Here is a 9,846-nt window from a genome sequence, read left to right as displayed (position 1 = left end):
GTTGGAGAGAAATAGAGGGTGGCTGGATCGAGAAAAGTCCACGAATTGGGATAAGTGGGATTTGAACTCAGGAAGGCCAAAGTGCAGTTGCCAACATGATTTTGCATTTTTTTAAAAAAGCTACGTCTGTTTAAAAGTCTGGTGTCAATACGGTTTCTTTTCTTTTTAGGGGTTTTAATCTTTATTTATAGGAAAGTGTAGAGACAGGAAAGCATCAGTGATGGGATTTTAGCGAAAAAATAAGTCATTTGATTTAATTTGCCAAAATATAATTAAAATAATACGAGTTTAAGTTGCAAGTCATAACTAGAATGCTATAAGAGAGAAAAGAATCATTTATAGTTTACCTTTTGTCTATAATCATGTCAGCTCATTTCGTCTGACATGTCTTCAAATTTGAGTATTTCGTTCACGTGACATAGACAGTCCCATATAAGCTTAAACAATGCACACAGTCGGAGCCGAATGGAGCCATGATTAGCTCAACTTTCTTTTGCTTCTGTCTTTCACGTGATAAACAAAGGACTTAAACCGAAGACTTGGGAGATGAACAGACTAAATCTTTCCAGCTCTAAATGCATGTGATTGGCTTCTGTCTTTCATGTGATTAACGAATGACTCAAACTGAGGACTTAAGAGATGAACAGATTACATTTTTTTCCGGCTCTGACTGCATATGATGCTGCAGTCTTTCACATGATGAACGAACGACTCAAACCCGATAGAAGACTCGAAAAAGAAACTAATCTTCTACTCCACCTGCACAAATGTGAGCATGTACAAATGTGAGCATGTGCAAATGAACAAATCACTCCCTGAGAGGACACATTGTTCATGAGTCATACAAAGGATTTGTTCAAAATGAATGAATCATTCAGGAACAACCCATCACTAGACAGCTTACAGAGCAGAGAGAGTGCAAAAATTGACAAAGTACCTTGAGCTGGGAATCGAACTTGGGTCACCGTGAGCACCTCGGTCGATGCACTAACCATTAGGCCAGTGGTCACCAAACTTATTCCTGGAGGGCCGTTGTCCTGCAGATTTTAGCTCCAACCCTAGACAAACACCTGAACAAGCATAATCAAGGTGATACTAATTATATTTGAAACACACAGGCAGGTTTGTTGAAGCAAGTTGGAGCTAAACCCTTCAGGGACAACGGCCCTCCAGGACCAAGATTGGTGACCCCTGCATTAGGCTATTGGTGCCAATTTTCTTTTTAAAAATGTTTTATTAAGGGACGCTATAATTCTCCAAGGACATAAAGTTTTAAAATTCAATTCAAACTAAATCTGACTATAAACAGGGTGTGAACTACGAGGGAGCTAGGGGCAAGCTTAGCTTCCTTAATTAAGGCATGGGCTCCCTTGAAAACTTGATTTGGGAAATTTTGGGAAGTCTCAAAAATACTGACTGTGTTATTTTGACGTGCGGTTTCAGTATTGTGTAATGTGATCATGGATTATTATGCGTAAAAGTCCAAAAACATCATTACGCTTCACTTAAAGAAGATAACTACAAGCTATTCTTGTTACGATCATCAAGGTCTGGGGGCGCTGAGAAGCAAAGTCCAGTCATGTCAAAGACTGGGAGCCAGATGCTTTCATATGGGTGTTGAGACACTGCTGATTCATTTTCCGAAACTAATGATGTGATGTTGTGTTTTGTTTTGCTTTGTTTTCTTTTCTTCATACAGTAGGCCAATACAATGTTCTTTTTGTAAACACTGTGACATTGCTGTAACACGTTGGATAATTAAGCTGAAGGCAAGTAAACAGGTAAAACAGAACCCTTCACTGCTGTTTCTTTCCTTTTCTAATTCTCGATTATGATTTACCGGAGTGAAAAGTGATATCCTATAAGATTCTATAATATAACTTTTTTTAAATATGCTGTCCTTAATGCTATCATCTTGAGCTTACAAAGTGAATAAAAAAATGATGGGCTACATGACAAGGTTATTTATTTTGTTGTTAAGTGAAACATATTTGTGTTTGTTGATTTCATATAAATTAGACAATGATGTTCTGTTATTTAGGCTGCTGTTGTTTGTGCATGTAAAAATAAATCCCTCAAAAGATATTTTAAAGCGTCCATTACATCTAAAGCTGTTTTTGAATTCAAACACGATGAAAATAATTGTACTAGATTTTTTCCTGAATAAGAATTGGTTTATGTTCCTTATTTCTGTTAATCATATTTATAAATAGAACTACTTATATGGCCGATCTGGAGGAAAGCGGAGTGAAAACTGAACAGGCTTTCTATTTTGACTGATCTCTGACCCGGTGACCTTTTCTCCAATAGTGTTGGGGGTTTTGCATTACAAGTAACCTGAGTAATAATACCACTTTTCTAAGTAACGAGTAAAGTATTATTTAAAAAAAAATAAGCAATAATATTTGAGATACTTTTTAGTTGAACTATTGAGCTTTTAAAAAATGAAAAGCTGAATTAAAATTAAAGTAGTCACAATGAATCATGCAGTCAATGAGAGAATGTGTTATTTTGATCAGATAGGAGAAAACGAAAAAAAGGTTTATAGTCTCAATGAACAGTCTTAAGTATTAAGTGAACTTAAGACAAATAAAACAAAAGTAGCTTTAAACTTTCAATAATCTGTATATTCAGCATGTAAAGCTCTGGGGTCAGGAAGTTCTCAGATAATATTATCCCAAAATATATTTTTATGTGTTTTTTTTAAAGGTAAATGTAAGTGTAGGTTTTACAGTGCGTTGTTAATTGCAGAGCAACTTTTATTAAAAAAGAAAGAAAAAAAAACATGTTCTGAATGAGCTCAAGCCTCAGCCAGTTAATAAAAAGTAACTATAAAAAGTAACGATGCATTACTTACCATAAAAAGTAACTTTTAAAGTTACTAGTTACTTTTTTTGGACAATAACTCAATAATGTAATGCATTACTTTAAAATGTAACTTTCCCCAACACTGTTCTACATCCATGACTGAATGACTAACTATGCAAAGCAAATGAATGTTCTAGAAAAAAAAGAAAAGCTAGATTAGCAAAAATGTCATGATCCGGACAGCAGTCAACAAAATAACTCAAATCACAGGTAGAAAACACTTTTAGAGAAAAAAATCTGTTAAATCATTTCCATATTTTGTGATTCACAAGTGTTTTCTGTTTATTTACTGATGTGATTTGCATTATGGATAGCTTGATCTTTGCTCTGTCAATGCTTTTTTTTTGATGCTGAAAATTCAACTCTACAGTTTAATAAAGTGACTTTTATTGACATTTTAGCAGTTTGAAATAATATAGTGTGTAAGAAATAATATATTGAAAAAAATATGTTTGTAAAATAACAGAAAATGTACTGGTAGTTTATTTCAAGATTTTTGTACCATATTATACACAACCCAGACAATATATCACTTTAAACTATTCAATTTAGGGCTGAACAATATTGGAAAATTCTAACGTTGCGGTATTTTTTATTTAGTGATATATTTATTGCGATATGAATACAATTTCACCAAATGACTTAATATCTTTATGTGGAAAGAATTAATAATGTTGGATCAAATGGAATGGTTCTGCAGTGACAGTGTCGCGGACAAAAAACAAATAAAGGGAGGTTGTTGCGGATGAAAGTGAAGAGGGTTGGGGAGTCGCGAAAGAAAGTGAAAGTGAACAGCGAAGGAAGGAGGGCGGTTGAGGAGGGGGATCGGTAAAACAAAGTGCTGAAACAGATTTCAGAGGTGATGAATCTGGATCAGGCGTGTTCTGGCACAAACTAAGCCCTGGTCTGTGCTATTTGCAGTGCATTTCTGTATTTGTGAGTATTTTCATGCATAACAATCTATAAATATTATCAAGACAAAGATACAATTGAAATAAAGCGTTTATCATGTCCCGAGTCAAACAGTATTCAGGTAGAGTAACAGAATGATTAAAAAAATAATAAAAATCAATAATTCAGTAGTTAGGGTCACAAGTGGTACAATTTCTTATACCTGAATGCTTTTAAAAGCATTATACAATCACAGACATCAAAAACACATGCAAATGATGAATTATAATTATAGGTGAGCATAGATTAATTTTTTAAAATCTAGATTATTCTCATAATTAATCTACATTCATATGGCTCATTTGAATTCCGCCGAAGGCATTCAGAATATGTGTGCTACCCAAATAATAAGTCTTTGAGAACGGGTTTCTCAAGCCAGGTGGCGCATTAGACCAGGGGCTCATCTCCTGTTTCCAATATGCATCACAAACGGCTTGAGAAACTGTTCTACTATGATAATAAGTGATGAAAATAAATGATGTTCAAAAAGATTTACTTGTGTTGCTGTTTATTCAGTTAAACATGAATGTTGAACTGTAGGCCTTCATAAGCTCCAAACAGTGATTTTTGATTACCTTAATCCGACTAAAGTCAAAACTGAACTAAACAGAAACGGAATTATGATGTGGAGTATGCAGATATTAGTGGCATTACTGAAGTAAACACCGGGAACAATCTATTTTCATCATGTAGGCCTTTTCGCCATATTTTCTGACAAGATCCACACGCGCGGCTGTCAGTGAAGGACCCCGCGCGCGCGCGCGCGCGCACGCACGCACGCACGCACGCACACACACACACACACACATCACAAATTGCGGAAGTTTTTTTTCTTTCCAGCTGGCGTGCGTTATTAAACTCCATAACACTCTTACCAGTGCTTACTCCTTATTTGCGTCTGATACCCCAGTTTTTCAAGGCGGCATGAATAAAATGTTCATGACCCTGCAGAAAAATCCAGCTTAAACCAGCCTAGGCTGGTTGGCTGGTTTTAGCTGGTCGACCAGGCTGGTGTTAGAGGGGTTTTGGCCATTTCCAGCCTGGTTTCCAGCCATTTCCAGCCTGGTCTTAGCTGGTCAGGCTGGAAACTGACCAGCTAAATCCAGCTAAAACCAGCTTGACCAGCCTGGTTTAAGCTGGACATAGCTGGTTTTGGCTGGGCTCCCAGCCTGGCTAGGCTGGTCAAGCTGGTTTTAGCTGGTCACCTCCCAGCCTGACCAGCTAAGACCAGGCTGGAAATGGCTGGAAACCAGCCTGGAAATGGCCAAAACCCCTCTAAAACCAGCCTGGTCAACCAGCTAAAACCAGCCAACCAGCCTAGGCTGGTTTAAGCTGGTTTTTTCAGTAGGGGAGTTAAAGTGAAACTGCCGAACTTCAATTAAAGTCAGGCATCCTGCTGATTTCATTCAGAAGGGCACTTTTTTCTCAGACGGCTCACCGGTCAGGTATATCCGCACTAAAATATCAAGGTGAAAGTCATTCTAGCTTGCATAGAATAGATCCAGCACCCAACCCAACTTAGAGAATAGATTAATGGCGATATATATATATATATATATTTTTCCCCACGATAAGAGTCTAGCGTTAATGCAGCACGTTAACGCCAATAACGGCCCACCACCAATTATAATACAAACTTAACATGACATACATCCTGCAATGTGTCTATTGCGAATGATCACATTGCGATACCGATGCTGAAACGACATATTCTGCAGCCCTAATTAAAAATGTTAATAAAAGTCACTTTTTTTCAAACTTTTCAAAGTTAAAAGTCTTTGGAGGGAAAAATCAGGTCCCATGATGCAATTCAAAAGCATAAATAAACAGGAAAAAAACATGAATCACATAATATGGAAAACTGCTTATTTTTGGATTTTTTAAAACAGAAAAGTAAAAAAAAAACATGATCATTAGACAATGTAGAGCTCATTATCCTTCTCTCACACACACACAAACACAAAGTATACAAGAAGAGCATCCCTTCCTTTATTATTTTACAAGAGTTTTGTACAATTCATACAGATGCCGCGATTCTAGCGTCCAATTTCCAAACAGCTTACGAACGACACAAAAGGACAGACACAAAAGCAAAAACTAAAAAGCAAAAACCCTGCACAGAGTCCTGTAAACAAACTAACACAAAATAAAAAACAAACACGAACCTAACAGAAACTCCTCCACGCTCGTGACCTCTCACTTTTTAGAACGACGTACAGAAACGCTTGCTAGGATACACACATAAATAAAAGAATCGCTTTCAAAGGCGACACATTTTTTAAACGCTTCTTCATTAAATCCGGGGAAAAAAAATTGACATTTATAAAGGTGCAAAACAAGTTAAAAAGGAGGCGAATGTACAAAAGCGGGGCGAGATCAGGAGCTCATTTCCATATTGGAGGAACAATGAAGACACACACACAATTTCAAAATGTCTTGATTGTTTAGTCGTGTTGTACGGAGGCTTTTTCATGTACTCATATTCACACACACAAACACACACACACATACACCAAATGCACCCAACCATCTGTGCCTGGGCAGCAGAGTGTGTTGCGCACCATGTGTCCCACTGTTATGTGTCAAGCGAGCATCGGCTGGCTCATATGGCACTGCCCCCGCGCACACACACACACGGAGGGCTGACCTGGACTCTTACACTCCAGTCTGAGAGAGTCTCGGCTCAACGGGAGCTTTGATTCAAAGCCCAGAACCATCAGAGACTCCGAGTCCCAGTCTGAGTCCTGCAACACATCACCCTTGTTCAGATTCATCAGCTCGGCAGCTGTTGGGGGCGGGGCTGTAATGCAGAAAGGCTGAGCTTCGGTCACACTTACAGAGCACAGGCCCTGAAAGACTTACTAGGCTCTAAAAAATGATGTTTGTTCAAACTACTTATTTAAAATGAGCTGAAACAACACCATTAACAACACAATTGTTGGTAACACTTTATTTTGATGGTCCAGTTGAGTATTAGTAGACTGTCTGCTTATTATCTGTTGATACTGCTCCTTCAACAGACATTTAACTGACTATAAGACACTTATAACCTCAACCTAGCAGTCTACAAATAATCTAATGATAATTAAATGTCATGTAGATGCATTGTAACTTAGATTCCATTGTTTTATGTTCAATGAATTTAAACTTGCAAAAACAGTTAAGGTAACTTAATCGATTTGTGTTGGGACAACATAAAGGAATTGTGTAGATCCCAGCATGCTTTACAGTATACACTTAAAAAATATGTTAAAACTACTTGTTTAAAATGAGCTGAAACAACACAATTTTTGGGAGTTTTTTTGGCACAACTTAATTGCTTTAGGTTCAATCCATTTTAATTAACAAAAATGTTCATGTTATTCTTCATGCTGTCCCAACTCAAACTGATTTTTTTTTTACAGTGTATCAATCAATTTACACTGTAAAACCCAAGTCAACTTTATCAAATGAAATGTAGTTAACTCAAAATTGACTGAAAGTTAATTTTACTCATTTGAAATGAGTTTTGAACTCAGCATTTAAAGTAATGAGTTAAATCCTTAGCTCCTTCATAACTTCAACTTAAATGGAATAAGTTCACAGTACTCATATAGATCATTTTTTTAGACTCAAATGGTTTGTAGTGATCAGTTTCTTCAAACGGTTTAAGTTGCTTTAAGTTATTGAGTTTTACAGTAGTCAAATGGTTTGAGTTCTCTTGATTTATTTGGTTTTACTGTGTTTAAACTGCTTTGTTTCCTCAAATGGATTAAGTTCACAGTACTCATTAATATTAGTTTTTGAACTTAAATAAGTTTGTTGCAACCGGTTTCCTCAAACTGTTTGAGTTACCTGAACTTTTTGGGTTTTACAGTGTACTGTTTATGGTGTTTTAAAGAGTTGTGTGGCTGTTTTGAAATAGAATATTAGCATGCTGCGCAGACATGTTATTACATTCAATATTGATTAGCATTGGAATTAATTACATTTCATTTGTGCATCAAATTGTTTTCAAGACTTTCTTGTGCATTATTAAATTAAATTCAAAACTAGCTATTCAGAGTTATTTTACCCAATCATAATTTAATCCGATTAGCATTAGTCAAACAAATGATGCATATGTGCCAACATTTTTAACAATTTTACTCCATTTACCCTACACTACCTGACAAGTCTTGTCGTTGATCCCAGTTGTAAGAGCAACAAATAATTTCTCATTTCTAGTTGATCTTTTGGAAAAGTGACAGAAGGTAGATTTTTCCGATTGAACTGCATCCCAATTATCACAAATACTGCAGAAGACCTAATGGAACCCGCATGGACACAAAATTTTCACAGAAATCAGTCATGTTTGGTGAAGGAAAAATCATGATTTGGGGTTACATTCAGAAGGAGGCGTGCAAGAGATCTGCAGAGTGGATGGCAACACCGAGAGCCTGAGGTATCAAGACATTTGTGCTGCCCATTACATTACAAACCACAGGAGAGGGCGAATTTATCAGCAGGATGGCGCTGCTTCCCATACTTCAGCCACCACATCAAAGTTCCTGAAAGCAAAGAAGGTGAAGGTGCTTCAGGATTGGCCAGCCCAGTCACCAGACATGAACATTATTGAGCATGTCTGGGGTTAAATGAAGGAAAAGGCATTGAAGATGAATCCAAAGAATCTTGATTAACTCTGGATCACTTCTGATACCAAATGATCAACTAGAAGTCAAGTTACTTTTTGTTATTCCTAAAACTTGAATAGGCGACAAGACTTTTGTCAAGTGGTGTAAAGTAATGTAATAACTTTTAACTTTGGCTTTTTTAAATTAAATATAAATATGTACAGCTGAAATGTGCTGTCCACATACTGTATATAAACATAGTTATTAGAGCAGATCTCAAGTCTTCAAGCTGCAAATATGTAAAAAATGAAAAGTGACAATATTAGGGGCCGATCACACCGAAAGTGTTTTTTGCATTGACAGGCGCATTTTTTGAATGATTTACAAATGGCTGCGAGCGTTTTGTGTGTCTCGTGTTTTAAACGCCTGCTCCGCCTCACATTTTTTACTGTTGCGCAATGTGCGCTCGCAGTTAAAAAAAGTGAACTCTGATTGGAAAAAGCGTTACATCACTCGTGTCTTTTTCATTCTCCAATCAAATGAAAGCAGAGGCGGGGTTTCTGCTAAGGTGACAGTAGTGTTTGTGTTGTCAAGACGACTACAGAGACTTTTGAAGATGGAGGAGAGACTAGTGGTTGCTGTTTTGAGTTATCCGGTGCTGTATAACTCACAAATCTTGAATATCACAATATTATTAAATATTAAAATGATACAACATCAACAGCAACACTCACGCACAATACCCAGCTGATTAACTTGCTGCCTAGCGACACAAAAAGCGCATGAAAAGGCATTGCGGTGTCTCGCCTTTTTGGAAGGTAAAAGCACGTTCAATGTAATTGGCCCCTCAATAAACTTATTTTTAATAAAATAATTACTCAAAAAATGAAATGAAACAGTCAGATTCTGGTAGTCCAACAATATATACATACAGTAGAAGCTTGAAAATTGGTTGAAATTTTTGTGATTACACTTATGAAATCTAATAAGAATTATGTCCATTCATCCATCCATCCCTCCATCCATCCATCCACCCATCCATCCATCCCTCCATCCATCCACCTACCCATCCATCCATCCATCCATCCATCCCTCCATCCACCCATCCATCCATCCATCCACCTACCCATCCATCCACCTACCCATCCATCCATCCATCCATCCCTCCATCCACCCACCTACCCATCCATCCATCCATCCATCCATCCATCCATCCATCCATCCATCATCTATCTATCTATCTATCTATCTATCTATCTATCTATCTATCTATCTATCTATCTATCTATCTATCTATCTATCTATCTATCTATCTATCTATCTATCTACCCATCTATCCATCCATCCATTCATCCACCTACACACCCACCCACCCACCCATCCATCCATCCATCCATCCATCCATCCATCCATCCATCCATCCATCTATCTATCT

At 37.1% G+C, this 9,846-nt stretch overlaps 1 protein-coding gene across 1 annotated transcript in view; it reads right to left on the bottom strand.

The window, feature by feature from the left end:
- Positions 1–5,786: 5,786 nt before the first annotated feature.
- pard3ab (par-3 family cell polarity regulator alpha, b) overlaps positions 5,787–9,846 on the bottom strand; it is a 189,776-nt gene continuing 185,716 nt past the window's right edge. Inside the window, exon 26 of the transcript XR_015477619.1 lies at positions 5,787–9,836. The gene's annotated coding sequence lies outside the window, so the exon portion shown is untranslated. The remainder of the gene's footprint in view (positions 9,837–9,846) is intronic.

This window comes from Danio rerio, chromosome 2, assembly GCF_052040795.2.
Source record: "Danio rerio strain M-AB ecotype USA chromosome 2, GRCz13ab, whole genome shotgun sequence".
In the NCBI taxonomy this organism is placed as follows: Eukaryota; Metazoa; Chordata; class Actinopteri; order Cypriniformes; family Danionidae; genus Danio; species Danio rerio.
This window is presented reverse-complemented; position numbering and strand designations above follow the sequence as displayed.